This window comes from Sarcophilus harrisii, chromosome 1 (assembly GCF_902635505.1).
Source record: "Sarcophilus harrisii chromosome 1, mSarHar1.11, whole genome shotgun sequence".
Lineage (NCBI taxonomy): Eukaryota > Metazoa > Chordata > Mammalia > Dasyuromorphia > Dasyuridae > Sarcophilus > Sarcophilus harrisii.
The window spans coordinates 637,101,437-637,122,836 of NC_045426.1; positions in this window are offsets into that span (position 1 = coordinate 637,101,437).

A 21,400-nucleotide genomic window follows, 5' to 3' on the forward strand; every position below is an offset into this window, starting at 1 on the left:
CATGATAGCTCTATACACTGATGAAATTTCCTTAAGAGTCAGGATCATAACTAATTTCACTTTACTAGCCATTCTACCTACCCCACCCCCATGGAAGAAGGAGCCATGCACAAAGTATGTCCTTAATAAATGCTTATTGTTGAACAAGTGTTTTTCCTCGTAAATGACATTGTGATAATTATGTGGCCCTCCAGAATATTGCAAAATCATCTTAGTCAAGAAACTAACCTTATCACTAGCATTAGATAAACAAAGAGGATGAAAAGCATGTAGCTTAGATTTGTGACATGCAGTTAGATAAGCAGCCTATTAGTACACAAATACATGGATATAAGAGATTGAAGATTACTTAGGCTACATACACATACACAAACATGTATATGTGCACATGTATATATGTGTGTGTGTGTGTATAGTGTGTGAGAACATGTGTAAAAATGTGCTCTCTCTATATCTACAAACATAAACATAACACATAATATACATTAACCAATCTCCATTCTTTTATATTTATCTATCTGTATTCTAATGGGATGTTCATCCAACTTCATGTCACGATCTGAGCAATAAAGGTTTTTTCATGCATATGTGTATATATTAATATGTGTATATACATATAGCTACATGTATGCATATAACTGGATCTCTACAAAGATGTACATGGGGAAGGGCAGTCACTGCAATGAACAAGGCACTCAACTGAAAAAAGAAAGACTGAATCATACTGGAGAATTTGCACAGGTCTGGCCATAACCCTTTGGCCACACCATGTCACAAAGGTCCATCTTATTAGAACCAATGTTCCTTGCGTAATGTTCTATGGAAGTAAATAATAAAATACCATGATTTCAGAACAATCCCAATTTTGGGAGGAAAATGGAAAGGGCACCTCTTTCTCATCTGCAATATGGACCTCATGTCTGGATACTCCATTGATTGCTGAGTTTTTTATTTATTTTCCTAAGTCCAAGTCTCATTACCACTTCCCAGTCCCATTCTTGCTCTTCATGTTATTCTGTGGCACACATCATGTCATCTCTGCTTTACAGATCAGATTTCTGTGTTAACTTCTACCATAAAAATAAGATCCTTGAGTATTTGTATACCCAACACTGAGTCCTTGTGTGTAATGGGTATTTACTAAAAGTTGTATCTATCTTTGATTAATATAAGTAAATATCTATAGACAATTCACAATGTAACTCATGTTTGTAAAGTGGAAGGAAAAACACCATCAAGGACTTGAATGTTGGAAAATAAGGTGGGCTGTTTGTTCAACAATAAAAAGGTTTTTAGCACCTTGGACAGATCCTGCAGGAAAAGCACAGTGAATTGTAGTTAGGAAGGGATGAGTACTGATTCTGCCTTAGAAACTAAGATTTAGATTATTTACCTCTCTGGGTTTCAGTTTCTTAAACTGCAAAATGAGGGAAATTGGATTCCCTAGATTCTAAGATCCCTTCTAGCTCTAATCTATAAAGCTATGTATGGTTTATAAAAAAGAAAGAACCACAAGTAATAGGACAACACAGGTAGTCTGTAGAAATGGAAAGAATACTCACACCAGCAAGACCCATTGAAACAGAAAGTCAGCATGGTATATAGCAGAAGCAACACAATGCTTTAATTCAGGAAGTCTGATTTTAAAATCACGACTTTTACTCTCACCAGATTTGTGACTTATACATGCAGGAATCTCAGTTTCTTTATTCACACAATGGGGTGGTTCTAGCCACACTACTTTCCTTATGGGTTCTTGAAAAGTAAAAAGAACTTAGTAAAGTAGAAGGCACCACAAAAGCAGTACCATTTAATGGGAATTAACAGTGATTATTCATATCTCAAGGTCACCATGTCAAATACCCCCTGAAAGCTGACTGGTTAAATGTTCCAAGTCCCACAAGGCTTCTGGTGTAACTGCTGGTATGCTTCTTTTCATTATAAAATGCCAGCTAAGCTAGAGAGGTGGCCTGCAGCCTCCAGGTGTCCTTTGTCATGGGACCAGAGACCCTCAGAAATACATAAACATGACAGTGTTCCCTGTTGTGGACAGGACAGATGGGCCTTTTATCTACAGAAGAGAGACCAACAGCCATGGAACATATGGTACCTTTAATGAGGAATCTGATTGGCTGGAGATGGTTATAGGGGGGGCAAACATAAGGCATTTTCATTTTCTAGAAATAGATGGAATAATAAAGACTCTCCATTTTTCTAATTGTTTAAGATTTAGAAATAACTTTACTCAGAACATCTCTATGGAGAAATAAGAGAAAATATAAAATATTTTTTTTCAGTTTTACTGAGGGGAAAACAAAAAAAAATAGAGGGGAAATTACCCAACATTCCTTCACTAGTATCATAGATATAATAATGATCCCAAAAGCAGAATATCTGCTTCTGACCAGAAAATAGAATCTATCCTCTTGTCCTTTCAATTTCCCAAGACCAACAAACCCAAATGATGTGATCTATGATATGAAGTTTAGTAACAAATGATGGCAGACACCAAAAATAGGGGTTCAGTCATGTGAAGAATTCACAATGACCATTCTCTTTGGCAAAAGGTATTTAGAGTAATAGGTTATAGACAAAATGAAGGGATATAATAGACACCAGGAATGGTAAATATGAAGTAGAATGGGAGAACATAGGAAAGACAAGTTCCTCAACGGAACTCACAATTACCCAGTAGAAAGGGAACACCCCATGAACTTTGGGCATGCCCTTAGTTGACAGGCTGAATCCTAAAAGGGACTTAGCACCCTAAAAGACTTATCTGTAAAGAGGAGAAATGGAATTGTGAAGCATAGTGGAGTTAGGGGAGATACCACATGGCATGAGGAAAGGAGAAAGACGCCATAATTGTAATGCCAATTGAAGTGGGCTAAATTACAAAAGGATTTAGCAAAAAAAACAGGAGCAAGAAGATAAATTTATATGAAGAGTTAGAAAGACCAGAGCTTTATTTGTTCATATTTATTTGTTAATTTTATGACTTACAGGTGGGTTTGAGGAGTGGTCTATTCACCACTGTCTCAGGAACTTAGTTGTCACCAATCAACTATCTATTTGACAATCCTATATGTAGGACTATACCATAGTATTCCTAAGGCCAGGAGACTTTAGAATCATTGACAACCAGATTGTTAGAAGGATAGCACTCTAAGGCCAGGGCACCTCAGGATCATTGATATACTCCCCCTAGAAGCTGTATCCCATCACAAAAACTGTCCTATGTCTACTTCAACTGAGGGAGAGAGATACCATTTAAAGAAATATCTAAATTATAGGCTGTCATATACAATGCCCTGCTCTCAGTAGTTTAGAGAAAGAGGGATTATCACATGCTGGTCTTTCAACACATACGTAGACATATATGAACACACATGCAGACATGAACACATATGCAGATGCAGACACACGTACAAATATACATAGATACCAATATATCATATACATACAGATATACAATACACATATAGGTACACACAGACTGTGTATATACATACACATGCAAATACATACACACAGACATGTACAGACACACATATACATAAAGACACAGGAACATAAAGACATACATATATTGATACACATGTACATGTATGGACACATATATACACAGACACACAAATTCATATACAAACACACATATACAAATGGCAGGCTTCTATTTTTGCCTTTGGGGATATTAAACTGTTTTCTGTCTCTTGCTTCTAAACTTTTGTTCAGACTGTCCCTATTGCCTAGAGAACCCTTTCTCTTTACCACCTTTTATTACTCAAGTGCTCAGCCTGAATGCTGCCTCTTCTGGGATGCTTTTTCTGATCCTGATTCATTATGCCACACAAGAGAAATCATATCAAAAGTGGAAAAAAGAAGCAAGCAAGCTACAACAGTCTCCATAGTTCTCTCTCTGGATGTGGACAGCACTTTTCATCTCAAATTGCCGATGAGGATTTACCTCATTGTTAAAAAAAGCCAAGTACCATCACAGTTGATCATCACAAAATCTCACTGTTAAGGTATTGGTTCTGCTCATTTTACTTAGCATCAGTTCATGTAAGTCTTTCCAGGATTTTCTGAAATCAGCCTGCTGGTCATTTCTTATAGAACAATAATATGCTATTACCTTCACATGCTATAGTTTATTCAACCATTCCCCAACTGATGGGCATCCACCCCATTTCCAGTTCCTTGCTACTACAAAAATGACTACTACAAACATTTTTGCACATGTGAGTCCTTTTCCCTCTTTTATGAACTTTTTGGGATATCTTAGTATCCCAAAAGACTTAGTAAAGATACTGCTGGATCAAAGCATATGCACAGTTTAATAGACCTTTGGGCACAATTCCAAATTGCTCTCCAGAATGATAAGATCATTTGACAACTCCACCAAAAATTCATTAGTATCCCAGTTTTCCCACGTCCCCTCCAACATTTATCATTTTTTTCTGTCATCTTAGGCAATAAATCTGAGAATTGTAAAATGGTACCTCAGAGTTGTCATTATTTGCATTTCTCTAATCAATACATATTTAGAGAATTTTCTTTCATGACTAAAAATGGCTTTAATTTCTTCATTTGGAAATTGTTTATACCCTTTGACCTTTGATCAGTTGGGGAATGGCTTGGAACAAGCATTTATTAACAGACATGCACTGGGTAGTATGAAGAGCATTTGCAAGTATTCTCTCATTTTACTGAATTGTTGATTCATCCAGGAGTCTGATCCTCAGTATACTTTCTGAATTTTCCTTGTAAATAATCTCACTTCAGCTCTCAGCCCCCTATAGGTCCCTATGTTTATCTCCATAAAAACTGGACATTCTGAACTCGCTCCAGGTCCATCCAGATTTCCTGATCCAAAGCCATCCTGTTCCTAGCTAAAAAAGGATAACCACCTGGCAGGATCAGCAGGTAACAATTCTCTCTGGGCTTGCATAAATGATAGTCTATGGTAATCATAAAACCACTGGACAATGAACCAGCTAGCCTGGGAAATGATAGAATAGTGGAACTATGACACCACAGAATTTCACAAACATTGGGTCAGGAAGTCATGGAACCACAGACTCTCAGAACTGTGGAATTTTGAAATTGTTGAATTATACATTCATGATAAATGGAAATTTTCATTCTTGGAATCTCAGGATTGAGTAATTATAACTATGGACTAATTGAAACAGGATATTTTAAAATTATGGACTCAGAATCAGAGTTTCATAGAATCTAAGAATCACAGAATCCCCATAAATAAGAAACATGTATTAAGGACTATGGATACCTAGATCTGTATTCAGTGCTTCAAGGAAATAGAGATTTTTTTAAAGACCTTTAGCCCCTACCTTCAAGGAACTAGAACTAAAACTAAAAGGGAAATAAGATAGACAAATTTTTTTTTAAAAAATGACTAACAAAAAAGTGATAACAAGAGCGATATTAGTAGATGATATTTACATTATACCTTATGATTTATAAAGAAGTTTACACAGAATTACTTATATTTAGAATTTATACTCAGAAATGGAAGAGACCTTAGAAGTCATCTTATTAAACTGTAAACTAAAAATAAAATCCTGCTCTATTTATATTAAAGCCATTTTTATCCATCTTCTTTATGAATTTGTCATAAAATGTTGTATAATTATCTCTGTGTTATAATTGTCCTCTTATCTAATAGTAAAAACCATAAAGGAAGGATCTCTATTTTTTCTGATCTTTATATCAGCTTTCCTATGTCCTTCACAATGCTCTGTACATAGTAGGCACTTCATAAACATTCCTCATTGTTTCCACATCTCCAGTGACTGGCCATCCAATCTCTGTAAAAAGATCTCCTCCAATTAACAGGGAACTTACTATTGCAAAAGAGATCACGATTGTCAATTCATTTCAACTCACTTTGATACAATCTCAATTCAATTTTGACATAATTCAAATTTATTCAGTGATTACAATGTGTGTATCCAGTGTCCTACTGGACATTACAGAAAATGTCTGTGATCTAGTGGGTTAAATTCTATTGTTAGAATACAACATGTGCACAGAACAGTGTGGCAAAAGGCTAAATAAGAAGGGAAATAACCCTAAAAATGAGGGGAAAAGTTTCATGGAGAGGCAAAAAATGAGTTGAACCTTGATAGAAAATAAAGATAATGAAAAACAAAAATGGGAAGAAAACAATGTTCACTGCTTGGTGTAGAAGTAGGGGCCCAAAGAGTTATAAAACTGTAATAACACTATTAGGGTCTGTATCCCAAAAAGATCATAAAAGAGAGGAAAGGATCCACATGTTCAAAAGTGTTTGTAGTAGCTTTTTTGTAATGACAAGGAAATGGAAATTGAGTGGATGCCTAGTAGTTGGGGAATGACTGAAGAAGTTGTAGTATATGAATAAAATTATTGTACTATAAGAAATGAAATGCAATCTCAATTTAGAAAAGCCTGGGAAGACTTACATGAACTGATGCTGAATGAAGTGAACAGAACTAAGAGACCATTGTACACAGTACAGCAACACTGTGTGATAATCAACTATGATAAACTTAGCTCTTCTCAGCAATACAGTTATCCAAGACAATCACAATAGATTTAGAATGGAATATGCTAATCTGCTTCCAGAGAAAGAGCTATGGAGACTGAATAAAGATCAAAGCATACTATTTTCATCTTTTTGTTGTTTTATTTTCTTGTAGTTTTTCCCCTTTTTTTCTGATGTTTCTTTCACAATATGATTAATATGGAAATATGTTTAAAATGATCATAAATATACATGTATATACCCATATCAGACTGCTTCCTGATATTGATAAAAGAGGAGCTAAGGGGAAAAAAGAAGAAAAACTGGAACTTAAAATCTTACAAAAGTGAATGTTTAAAACTATTTTTATATGTAATTGAAAAAAAATAAAATACTATTAAGTGAAAGGCAGTTGGGAGCCACTTTCTTAATAGAAGGCCTTGAATGCCATTCTAAAGGACTTGTATGGAGCCCTAGAGGTAATGAGGAACCTCTTTGAGCAAGAAAGTGTCAGAACTGTGGCTTAACCCTAAATAAGTTTTGTATCATTTTATCTATATAGCATATTTTATCTACCTCAATAAAACATAAACTCCTTAGCAAAAAGGATTGTTTCACTTTTATTTTATTATGATATCTCCAGCACTTAACAGTGTGCCTGGAATGGTGAAGGCACTTAATAAAGGCTATTTGACTCATTGCTAAGAAAATAAAAACCTGTAGCTTAGAAGGGTAATTTCATAGCAACTTTGACAGATAAATTAAAGAGGGAAGAGACTTGGAGCCGGAAATTCAATTTAAAAAAACTATTGCAATAATTCAGCCAACCAGTTTATAAGCATTTATTAAGCAATGTCTATGTACCAGGCATTTTGGTAAGTTCTGGGTGCTGGGGACACAAGAAGGAAAATCCCCTGCTCTTGAGGATCTCACAGTCTAATGGGAGAGACTGCAAGCATTCAAGTTAACATATACAAACAAGAAATAAATAAGATAAAATGAAATTAATGAGTAGAAGAATTGTGCTAGCATTAGGGTTAGATGGAAAGGCTTCTTGTAGAAGATGGAATTTTAACTGATACCTGAAGGAAGGAGCCAGGGAAGTCAGCAGGCAGAAATAAGGCATAGAGAACAGCCCATAGTCTGGAGATTTTTTTGTTTATCTGGATTTTTCTGTTCAAGGAACAGCAAGGAGACCAGCGACCACAGAGTACATGGGGAGGAGGGAGAATCGAGGTGAAAGAAGATTGGAAAGATAAGAGGGTATCAGGTTGAGATGGGCTTTGAATGTCAAACAGAAGATTTCACATTTGATCCTAGAGATGAGAGAGTCACTGGAGTTTGTTGAATGAGGGAGATGTCATTGTCAGATCTATGCTTTATGAAGATTAATTTGACAGTTGAGTAAATCATGGGCTGGAGGGGGGAGAGACCTGAGGCATAAAGACCACTTAGCAGCCTATTAAAAGAGTCCAGACAAGAGACGATATGGATTCTTTACTAGGCTGGTAGCTGTAGGAATGGAGAGAAATTTGTTGTTGTTGCTCAGTTATTTAGTCATGTCTGGTTCTTTGTGGCCCTATGGATCATACTGTCCATGGGGTCTTCTTGGAGTGGTTTGCCATTTTCTTCTCTGGTGGATTAATGCAAAGGTTATATATCTTGTCTGGGGTCAGAGAACTGATAAATATGTGAGACCAGATTTTAACTCAGGTCTCCTGACTCTAGACCTAGGGTTCTATCCACTAAGCCATCTAGCTAGTGCTAGGAGAGAAAGGGGATAGCTAGAAGATGCCATGGGTAGAACACTGGACCTAGAGTCAGGAAGACTGATCATCATGAGTTCAAATCCAGATTTTCACTGTGTAACCCTGGACAAGTCATTTAGCCCTGTTTGCCTCAGTTTCCTCATCTGTAAAATGAGCTGGAGAAGGAATAGTAAACTACCCCAGTATCTGTGTCAAGAAAACCCTAAATGGGGTCACAAAGAATCAGCCATGACTGAAAAGTGACTAAACAACAAAACAAAGGAAAGAAATGGTAGATTCATTTCAGAAATATTGTAAAGATAGAAGTGAGAGGATTTGGTAATAGATGCAATATGTAGGAAAAGAGGAAAAAGATTCAAGGGTAGCTCCAGCTTTGTGAACTAAGGTAATTGAAAGGCTAATAGTAGCCTCAACAAAAATAGGTAAGTTTGGAAGACATTCAGAATTAGGGAGAAAATGAATGAGTTCTGTTCTGGATATGTTAAAGTAACCATAATTGTTAGGGAAGCCTGTCTTATTTTGAATGAAAATCTACCTTCTGTATTTTTTTCTCACTATCCCCTCCCCCATTCCCATCACCCCATTTTCACTCCTAATTCTACCCTGTAGGTTCAAGCAGCACATCTCATCCTTCTTCCATAAGAAAACCCTTCAAGTAGTTGAAAGTAGCTATCATATCCCCCTTAAGTTTTCTTTTCTTCAGACTAAGAGGCTAGAGTTACAACAGCCAATCCTCATAAGGAAACTCCAGTATTTTCACTGTCCTCGGTACCTTGCTCTGGATTTCTTCCTACTTGTTAATAGTCTTTCTAAGTGGTACTCAGGCAGAATGGATCATCAGCCTCCCAAGATGATCTCACCAAGGCAAAGTACTTTAGGAATAGCACTCCCTTCATTCTCGACTCTGTTTGCCTATTAATGCAGTGGAAAACCATATTAGCTTTTATGGCTGCCCTATTGCAATGTTGTCTTCTATTGGACTGGTAGATCATGATTTCTAACATCATTCACTATCATTAAAAAATGTGATATCATTTTTTTTAAAAATCCTGGGAGTCTGGAAGTCTGGATTCAAATCTCAAGTTTTTTCAGTGCCACCCTGTGTGACCTTGGGCAGATCATTTAGCATAATGCTTGCCCCATAATAAAATTTAATAAATGTCTGTGAACTCTCTCTCTGAGTCTCAGTTTCCTCCTTTGTTAATTAAGACATTCATGCAAATGATCTCTATTATGACTTACAGGAAAAGAATTCTACATCCTAAGGATACTTCCACCTTTAATATTCTCCAGCCCATGAGTCATTATCTCATAAGCTATTTTTTACTAGCATTTAATTCACTCTTCCATAGAGTCAGAGACCTTTATCTTCAGAACTCTATCTTGTTCTTGCCATGGAAACTGCATATTGCAAAAAATCCCTGAATCGTAGGAGACCTCAGAATTGAATTGGATCTAATCCAACCTACAATTGAGCAGGAATTTCCTCAAAGATAACTAAGTGGCACGGCGGATAAAATGACAATCCTGGAGTCAGGAAGGTTCATCTTCCTGTGTTGAAATCAGACCCCAGTACTTACTAACTGTGTGACTTTGGATATGTCACTTCACCCCATTTGCCAAAGTTTCCTCATCTGAAAATAAGCCAAAAAAGGAAGAAGCAAACAACTCCAGTATTTTTACCAAGAAAATCTCAAAATGAGTGACAGTCAGTTGTAACTGAAAACAGCAAAGATACTTTATATGTAGTCATTATAGTCTCCACCTAAAGACCTCCGTTATTGAGGAAGTTTTCCCCTTACTGAGAACAGCTATTTCCACTTGGAAGGAGCTGTAGTTGATAAGATGTTTTTTCATACAAGCCTAAATCCATCTCTAACTATCTTCAAGCCATCCTCTTGTACCCATACTCTACATCTACACACACACACACACACATACACACACACACATACACACACACACACACACACACACACACACCCTTCAAGGCTGAGCATATATGTCTTATCTCCTTTAAGAAACCTTCTGTTCTCATTCCATTGTGCATTTGTTCATGCTATCTCTGTTTGCTGAAATGCCTTTTCTTACTTGCTCTGTCTGTGATCAGACTATCAGATTAGCAAGATTGCCCTAACAATAATAATAATAATAATAACAATAAAGAAAAATGATATATGGTGGAGGGACTATGGGAAAACAGGCATATTAATTCATTGTTTGTTACAATCATTCTGGAAAGTAACTTAAAACTAGATTCAGAATTATTAAATTGTACAAATCCTGTTACCTAGTAGTTTTATTACTGAGCATATACTCTAAATAGATAAAAAAGAGCAAAAATATCAATAGCTTTTATTACTAAAAAGCAGATTAAAAATTGAAAATTGTGGAATGCCCAGCAATTTGGGGAATGCTTAAATGGTTGCTATTGTGCTATAAGAAACTATGAAAAGGAAAGTTTTAGAGAAACCTGGGAATTTTTATATGACCTGATGCAGAGGATGCTGAATAGAACCAGAAGAATTTATACAATAAAAACATTGTAAAAAAATCTTCAAAAGAGTTAGGCGTCCCAGTCAACTCAATTCTAAAGGACTCATGACGAAACATATAATCAACCTGACAGAAAGGTGATGAACTCAAGTTGCCAAATAAAACATATATAATTGAAGTCTTGGCCAATGCAGAAATGGTTTTGTTTGATTCCATATTTATTACAAAGATTTTCATTTTTGTTTGGTTGTTTTGCTGAGGTAAATGGGATTAAGTGACTTGCCCAAGATCACATAGCTTGGAAGTATTCGATGTCTGAGGCTGGATTTTCACTCAGGTCCTGCTGACTTAGGGAGTGGCACTCTATCCACTGCACCATCTTAATTTTTCTTAATGGGCTGGGAGATGGGAAGTTAAAAATGAAGGACTTTTATTCACTAAAAAATGTAAAACTGCATTTTTAAAAATTCTTTCATCACTACTCCTTTTGAAAACTCTTCTTTGATCTACGCAATAGGGTTAGAAAGTTGCAGAGGGGATTCTAAGTTAGGCACAAATTCAATTAGATGACCCCAAAGAACTTTCCAACTAAGAAAATGCTGTTCTCCTAGCTCACAATGTTCTCTTCCTATCTTCTGAACTCTTTCAACCCTCACTGTTTTCAGCATTTATGTTCTTTCTTACTACATTTCTCCTTGAACTTTTAATCAAATCTTTTATTGATATTTAATTTTGAATATATGTACTTCTTGTTCTTGGCCCCCAGACCAAGAATTGCCTTCCTTAACTTCTCACATTGTTCCAAATAACTCACCTCAATTTCCGGTGGCACATCACATGTGCCTTTGTGTTGATATAGAGTTAGCAGGAATTAATTAGGAATTCTCTATAGAGATGAAACCATAGGATCAGCTCAAGGTAACATTCAGAACAAAGGAGGCAATGGTCCCCTTATCACTCTGCCCTGATCCGAACATACTGTGTTCTATTCTGGGACTCAAATTCCAGGTCTGCTGTGTAATATCCTATGTGATAGGTATGCACTACCTACTACATACGGCTATTGTAAGAGAACCATTTTTCAAATTTCAAAGTTCTTTATATATTTGATAGAAGAAGGGACCAAAGCTGTGATTTCATTGATGGAGACAACCTCCAGAGGAGAAAATCACCTCCACCAGTGCAGGTCAGTTCCTTTGCTTTAATTTACAGCCTCAGCTATTTCTATAAAATATCAAAAGGTTAAATGATTTGCCCAGGTTCAGAGCCAGTATGTGTCAGAAGCAGGATTTGGACCCTGGGTCTTCCTAGCTTTGAGTCCAACTTGTGCATGTTCACTATTATTCATTAGATTGGTCCAGCGTCTTAGCTTGTATGAAAGTCTGTGCTAAGAAGACTCACATAACATCCTGGACCTTGAAGGTCATCTCAGAAGTGGGAGTGGGGAATTTCTGAGAGCCAGCTTCCGAACTAGAATGAGATGGCAGCTGCTGTCAGCCTCAGCACTCTCCCAGTGACCCCATCCCACACACCTCCAGAGTTGCCCTGATTCTACCCTGTGGACGCAGGCTTCCTGAACTCTTCACTCCTGCACACCTGCTCCAGCTCAGGAACCCTTGGCTGACCTCAGGCTAGGAGAAAGTGCTGACTTTGGGGCTGCTGCTCAATGTTGCCTCAAAGTCAGGAGTTTGAATTGGGTTTCAAGCACACTCCACTGGGGGGATTTGGAAATAGTCATGATCCCAGAACAGACACTGAAAGCTCAGTTCTTCCCATCTCCTTCACTCTAAGGCAGAATAAGAAAGTCTTCTATGTGATGGAATATAGCAGCTTTGGGGGACCCCTTCTCTTCACCCCCAAATCAAAGAACACAAAATGGAAGAGCTCAAAAGAATGCTAGAGACTATTTTTCTCAAGCTTTTCTTTTTTGCATAGGGAAACTGAGACTCAGAGAGAGTAACAACTTAGTGACTTGTCCAAGCCCAAACATTCAGTTAAACTGCAAGAATAGAATCTATGTTTCATGATTCCCAATCAAATGCTAGAAAACACCTTAGAATACAAAGAAGAGAATGTCAGACTGAAAGGGACCCATAGTCTCAGAATGTTGGAGCAGGAAAGGTTTTTAGAGTACTAAGAGAAAATCCACAATGGGGAAATCGATACTCAAAGATCAGTTATTTGTCCACGATTGCAAAGAAAATCAATGTTAGAGTAGGACTAAAACTCAGATATCCCGCCTCCTAGCTCCATGATCTTCCCACAAAATAAAAACTATGGTCACTGCCATCAGGTTGTAATCTAGTTGGTGAAATAAGGCATAGTAACATTAAAGTGTTGCATTGGTAACTGACAAAAAGTGCGATGTGCTGGAAATAATACAGGATCAAGTCAGAAAACTTAAGAACAGAGAGTTAGAGTACCCGAGAATTAGGAGTCAGAGAATCTGAGTTAAAATCCCAGTTCCACTATTTGCTAATTATGTGATTTTTGGTCCAGCTTCTTAATCTTTATAGACTTAGGGTTCCTGTTTCACATTTAACCACTAAGTGGTGCTATTAACACTAGCCTGATCCTGTTCAGTTTATACCCTCAACTCAATCTGATGGATGTGCTCTTGACTCAACATTAAAGGAAGTATGGAGGAAGTGTCAAAATCTCTATGGTTCTCAGAGAAAGGCTGATCTAACTCTAACTTTGTATGAGTGATAATTACTTATCTCATTAATCAAGTTGACAACAAGTCAACAACAATTTATTAAATGCCAATTATGTTCCAGGTATTAAATATGCTTAAGAGGTAAGAATGCAATGAAAAGCCAGAAAACAAACAAAAATTAACCTTATAGACATATATAATATATAGGATTATATAAACATTACAATTAAACATTATGTGAGTGTGTATATGTATTTTGTATGTATGTGTGTGTGTTCAGTCTTAATTGAAAATAATCCCAAAAAGAAGATGCTAAAATTAAGGGGGATAGGGATTGTGGATTTGCTCAATCAAAATCTTAACTTAGGCATCTAACCTTTGAAAAAACTTTACCTTCTTCCCTATGACTGCTGTACTTCATCACACCCTAGACTTATGAGCAAGGCACAGTAAATGCCAAGCAAGTATGCTAACTATATGTAATTTATTTATTTAGTAGAAAATTAGTAAAAAGAAATAAAATCACAATTTATTTAAATACTATTACGAGGCTCTGAATAGTCTGAGTGTTGTAGTAGAAATGAGGCATATGACTTGGAGTCTAGAAAACCTGGATTCAAATCCCACTGTAGAGACTTATAAAAAGCAATGTACTGGAGAAATTACTTAAGATATGGAAAGAATTTTAAAAATAATAACAGATCACATTTACATAGCACTTCACAAAAATTACCTCATTTTACCCTCACAACAACTCTGAAAAGAAAATATTATTATCCCCATTTGATGAATAAAGAAAATGAGGCAGGCAGAGATTAAGTGACCTTTCCATGATCACATAGCTAAAAACTGTTTGAGACTAGATTTGAATTTAGGAACTCCTCGACCAAGTACTCTGTCTACTTCTTTATTGTGTCACCTAGCTACAACAGAATAGTTGTTCCTTGAGGTCAGGGATTGTCTTCTTTTTATATTTATATTTCCAATGCTTACCAAAGTGCTTGGAGCATTTTTTGTTGTCCTTCCTTTTTTTTTTCAGTCATGCCTGACTCTTCATGACCCTAATGGCAGTTGGCCATTTCCTTCTCCAACTCATTTTATAGATGAGGAAATTGAGGCAAAAAGGGTTGAGATGTTCCCAAGGACACAAAACTCGTAAGTGTCTAAGGCCAGATTTGAACTCAAGAAGATGAGTGTTCCTGGCATTTTGTCTACTGCACTATCTGGCTTAAAACATAGTGAGTGCTTATTATGCTTATTTCCTAGAAAGTGGCCAGAAGAAAGACCAACAAAAACTGAGAAAAGACAATTCTAACAATATCAAATTATTCTGTATTCACAAGACATCACCAAAATCAATCGAATGCAATGTTTGTCCAAGCAAAGGAAATCAAGTTATAGCCCCAAGATAACATATTCTACAAATCTGAGCTTAATCAGCAGTGATCTGTAATAGGAACAAAAGATAGTTACATAAGGTATTCCTGGAGAATAGAGAAGGGAGAGAGGGAACAAGTAGACTATTTCATTGAAGGTAAATAAATACAATTATTTAGAAGACAATATAATGAAATAAATTATTTCATGTATATAGGTTATTGGGAAGGAATTATAGGTCACCTCATCCTAAGCATCCAGAAGAAGGAAGCTATGGGTAGCTTCCCACTTTAATTAGTTTTATGTGTTAATAATTAGTCTTATTATATGCTAAGTTGTTTCCATGATGCTGAAGAAAAACAAGTATTGAGTTCAAAACCTTCTAAATTTTGGAACCCAAGGGAAAAGTCCTCTTCGTTCTTCCCTAATTATGTCTCCGTTCTCACTTCCTTTTCCAACCTGCCACAGATCTGTCTCCCCTGCTCCCTGATCTGAACTTCCCCTTAACTGAATCTTTCTTCTTAGTTATTCCAGAGCTTCTTAACCTTTTTCTAATAGTAAGCCCTTTTTGCCCACAAAATTTTAGCTGTTTAAATAGATATATAAAATAGGTAGACAAATCAAACATTTATTGATAAAAATCATAAGAAAATTTATTTTAACACAACTCTTTGTGAATATATATGCAATTTTACCATATATTGAAAATGAGAACAAATTTTCTTACTCTTGAAGATGGATGTACTTGTTTAGTTTTGCATAAAGAATTAAATCTTGGTGGAATGTTTGATTCTGTAGGACATAGGGCATTCAGAAACTTTTTGTTGTTGCCAAATTGTTCTCAATCTCCACATTCAGTTACAGGAAACTATATAAGATCCCAATCCACAGATTAAGAAGTGAATTAGATAATAAAGTCAAGGGTGCTTTGAAAGATGTATTTGTGTTCTTTGGGAATAGCAAGAATTCACTGTTGGAAGTATTTAGTCATCTCCCATTGGTTCCATCATGATAGCATCAAATATTTTTATAGCTCTTCAAAGATTTTAAGACATTTTGTTTATACTTTCATCATGTGCAAACTCCTATGTAAGTTCCATAGGGAAGTTAATACTATTGTTCATTGACTGTTTAAAAGTTTAGAGGGTTTAAGTTTGGAAAGGACTCTTCATTTTAAAGACGAAACTAAGTCCAAGTTAAGTGATACTGAGCAAGGTCAAATAAGTGGTAAGTGTCAGAACCAAGATCAAAATGTAGGTCCTCTGACTCCAAATCTACTACTCTTTTCACTCTATATTGCATTTCCTCCATTTTTCAGATGAAGAAAATGAGTCTCAGAAAGATTAATTTTACTACTCAGCTCATAACTGGTAATAAATGGGATTTGAAACTGGATATGATTGAGTTCAGTTCCGTTTTCATTAGAATATTCTAAAGCCTCCATTTTTATTTCTTCCCAATTCTCTCCTCAGTCCCTCTTCCCCTAAAATATATTCTTCTTTGTAAAATGAAAATCAATGAGGAAATGGAGTTTGAAAGACAACATTTTTGGTTTGGTGCTTATTTGACAGAAATACCATCCTCTGAGGTAGTCTTCAAAGTAAGTTTTTAAAAAAAAGTACACATTTCAAGGCACTCATTAAGTACTCTCCCTCCCCAAGAAGAACTTCTTTAGACCCACATTGAGAAGTCCAAGTAAAAATAAATTAAAATTAGGTCCAATGTGGAAATCTTTTCAAATGAAGAGATATTGGATCTCTGCTTATTGCAAATGTCTCTATTTTAATCACTTCCCATAGAACAAAGCAACTCATCATCCTCAGTTCTGTTTCCACTTGTGTCCAAGGCAGTGCAAGGAAAGACATTCCGTTCAGTACAACTGAATATAATTAAATACAAATGTATTTAAGACACTGTGATAGGCCCTAAAACCACAAATGTAAAAGTATACAAAGCCCAAAAGAATTTACATTCTACTGGGGAAAAAAAAAACTTCCAAAAACTAAGCAATCAAATGGATTCCATTGAAGAGTTGTATATTTATTTGTTTGATTTTGTTTTCATTTTTGTTTTTCCAACTATATTTCAGCTGGACTGAACTGTGTAAAAAGCCTTCATTGATGTCAAACAACAGTGTGCTATTGAGGAGGAAATCTGATGAACTTATAAAGCTCTGCTTCCAAGTAATAGGCAGTACTGTCATGGAGGAAAGACTTGTTTATGTGTGTCCATGAACAGGAAAATTAGGATTAATGGGTAAAGTTACAGGGAAATTGATTTATCTCAACAGAGAAACCTTCGCAATTCTTATCAAAATTACAGAATTTCAGAGTTGGAAAGGATTTGGAATTATTTAGTTCCAGCCTATACTTGAAGAAAAGTCTCCTCTGCTACAGTATTCCTTTTATAATTTATGGAATAAAACAAGCATTTTAATATAGTACAATAAAAAGATGATAATACATGGAATTGCAAATCCAATATGCATTCCTTTCAAATATATCACAAAATTTTCATGTAAGTTTCTCTTTTTTTCAATTCCTTCATCCTAGAGATATGTGTGATATGGTCAAGGTAACAATTCCTAGTTCAAAATAAACATGTGACAAATTTACAATGGTCATTCTTTTTGCCAAAAAGAACATTTATTTATGAAATGAGGTTACAAAGAATGAAAAGATAAAACAGGCACCAGGAATGGTAAATAGGAAATAGATTTGAGACTCCATATAGTTAGCAAGGAAAGGGGTTTTAACAATTAACAACTCACAGTTAATCAGGAGAAAGGGAATACACCCTGAGGTAGGAGTATGGCATTGACTGGCAGGCTAAATCCTAAAAGGGATTTAGCATCCCAAAAGGAGATGAGAACAACAAGGAGAAAAACACCATGACACATGGTGAAGAGTGAGAGGAAAAATACCATGAGGCAAGGGGAAAAGGCTAGGAGAAAGACACTCTGAAGCAGAACCCATGGTGGGCTGATCCAAAAGTATTCACCAAAGATGGGATGGGTGAACAGATTTATAGGGGAAATTTAATCTCAGGCATTTGACATAACTTGGCTTTTTTAATAATTACAGTAAGATGGGATTACCCAAGACCTCCACAGGGGTGGGACTGTAAGGTTGATCTGATCCCCATTAGAGAGCTTCCTTGATTGCCCCAGTGATTAATTTTATCAATCCTTCAGAGTATTTCTGCCAATCTCACCTAGTCATCCAGGACCTCATCCTATATATGTGTGTCTGTATTTTAAATTATTCTATCAGTTCTTTCTCTAGATGCAACTATGATCTTTCTTCACATGTCCTTTATAGTTAATTTGGCTATTTATAATAGAAAAAATAACTTGTTTGCTCAGTCATTCTTAAAATAATATTGCTGTTACTGTACACATTTTCTTAGTTCATGTCACTCTTCATTATTTCATGCATCTCTTTCCATGTTTTTTTCTAATCACTAAAATCATTAAGCTCATAATTTCTTATAGCACAGTAGTATTTAATCATAATCATGTTTTACAACTGCAAATTCCAGTTTTCTACCACTGTAAAGAGAGCTGCCATAAACATTTTAGAACATATAGAACAGTATTCCTGAGAAGTTATCTTCCAACTTCTGCTTAAAAACACCTATTTATGGGGAACACACTCCTGTAGAAGGAAGGAAAAGGAAAGGAAGGAGGAAAGAAAAATATGTCTTAAGCACCTATTTGCCAGATACTATGCTAAGAGCTTTATAAATATTTTTCTAATTTATTTTATTTATTTTTGTCAACTATTTCCCAATTACATGTAAAATAAATTTAATATTTTTAAAAGTCTAAATTCCAGATTTTCTCCTTCTCTTTCATCCTTCCCCCTCCTTGAGAAAGCAAGCAATACAGTTATCTCGTTTGATCTTAACAACCCCCATAAGGGAAATGCTATTATGATTCCCATTTTACAATAAAAAAAAACTGAGTCAGACAGAGCTTAAATAACTTGCTCAGGGTCACACAGCTAAGTATGTGAAGCTATATATTAACATAGGTTTTCCTGACTCCCAGAACCATCAGTCTATCCACTTGCCATCTAGTTCCTTTAAGTGGTACCCAAAGTAACCCTCAAAGCGGTCCTCAAGTTTTGACTAGTTTTGTCTGCTAGGAAATCCCACCTGATATCATGATTTTTATCCATAGCTCTTATATCTGCCTCTAAGACAATTAGATTTGTACCTTGAAAAGTGAATAAATAAGTTATCAAACGGTGCATACCCTTTGATCCAGCAGTGTTACTACTGGGCTTATATCCCAAAGAGATCCTAAAGAAGGGAAAGGGACCTGTATGTGCCAAAATGTTTGTGGCAGCCCTGTTTATAGTGGCTAAAAGCTGGAGAATGAATGGATGCCCATCATTTGGAGAATGGTTGAGTAAATTGTGGTATATGAATATTATGGAATATTATTGTTTTGTAAGAAATGACCAGCAGAATGAATACAGAGAGGATTGGAGAGGATTGGCGAGACTTACATGAACTGATGCTGAGTGAAATGAGCAGAACCAGGAGATCATTATATGCCTCAACAATGATACTGTATGAGGATGTATTCTGATGGAAGTGGATTTCTTCGACAAAGAAAAGATCTAACTCAGTTTCAATTGATCACTGATGGACAGAAGCAGCTACACCCAAAGAAAGAACACTGGGGAATGACTATAAACTGCATTTTTGTTTTTCTTCCTGGGTTATTTTTTTACCTTGTGAATCCAATTCTTCCTGTGCAACAAGAGAACTGTTCGGTTGTGCACACATATATTGTACCTAGGATATACTGTGACATATTTAACATGTATAGGACTGCTTGCCATCTAGGGAAAGGGGTAGGGAGGGAGGGGGAAAATTGGAACAGAAGTGAGTGCAAGGGATTATGTTGTAAAAAAAATTACCCAGGCATGGATTCTGTCAATAAAAAGTTATAATTTAAAAAAAAGAAAGAAAAGTGAATAGTTTCCATTTCCATAGCAAAAAGTTTTCCTTTAACCAACTCTATCCTCCTCATCGATCATGTAGTACCACTAAGATATTAACTGAGCAATTACTGGAAGGATCCAGTCAAAGGCTGTTAGGGATTCTGTAGAAGGGATGTCACTGGGTAAGAGAAAGGGTAGAGGGGAAAGAATGGGAGAGGGGCTTCTATGGACAGGACTTGCCCTGTAATTCCCAGATTGGTATCTAGAAAGAACCTAATTCTTCACTTCCTCAAGCTGGTTAAAAGCCTCTGCTTCCTCTTTAACGCATCTCCTTGCTTCCAAACTAACATTTTTGATTTATAAAAGACTCTGTGTCACTTCCTTCCTGGCTGGCCCACACAGGGCCCATGCTTCTCACACCTACAGACCTGAAGTGTTAAATCCAATTTTCTCTCCAACACCTCTTCAAGCCTGAATCCAGGGGAGAAATTATCCAACAGCCAGCTTTGACCTTCAGGGCCAGTCCTATACACAACTGTAATGTTGAGGAGATATATCCCTCCTCCACTCAGCTTCCATTTTCTGAGTTCTTTGCACACCTTTGAAGCTACCTCTCCATTTTATTCTACATTTCACGACTTCATCCCATTCCCTCTATTCCCTGCCGATTCTACCGTCAAAGAAATTCCCTTTTCCACCTGCCTGGATGACTACAATATTCTCCTAATGAATCTTCCTTCTTTCTTTTTCTCACCCTCCCTCTTTCAATTCATCCTGCGAACACAGAATCCCAGATTAATCTTCCTTTTGTACAATCTATCAGAACACATTTTTGCTCCAAAATTTTCATTGACTGAGACTTTTCTGTAGTCTCGGGAGTAAAGTTCTTCTTCCACACTCTGGCATTTAAGCCCCACTAGGACTTGACTCCAAACTATATTTCTATCCCTATTTCACATGACTCTTTTCCACACTGCCAGATCCAAAATCCAAGCCTGGAAGATATTTAACCTTTTGTACCTGTACTTAACCAAATGTAGTGATGTTATTTTGGTCCTCTTTGAGAATGATAGTCAACAGCCGATCTGAAGCTCCTATGTTATGGTTCTATTCTCCTGATTACACTAAACCTAGACCTGGACTCTGGCTTGGTGATTCCCACTCATAGAGAAACTCACTATTGCATTTTTTGAGTCACCAGTTATCATGCTGCTACAGAAATGCACCCTATCTTTCCTACTTCTCCCAACTCTACCACCATATAGTTCCAGTTCTGGAACCATGATCCAAAAATTTTTGAAGAGTTTATGTCAATCTGGTCCCCTGTGATCACACTCACTATTCCAAAATTTCCTAAGTATTTATTTTTTCTTTATTTTTAATTTCTTATTTTCCTCTCCAACAAATTTATTCCTATGCTAAGCAAAAAACAAAAAATACAAAAAATAAAATACAACAATGATCAATACTAATTTTTGCATTTAGTAACAGTTCTTCAGCCTTCTGGACTTGTGGTTTATGATTACATTAATGAGAGTTCAAAAATGTTTAAATTTAGTTTTCTCTATAATTTTGTCACTGTGTAAATTGTCCTCCTAGTCCTCATTTCCCTCTG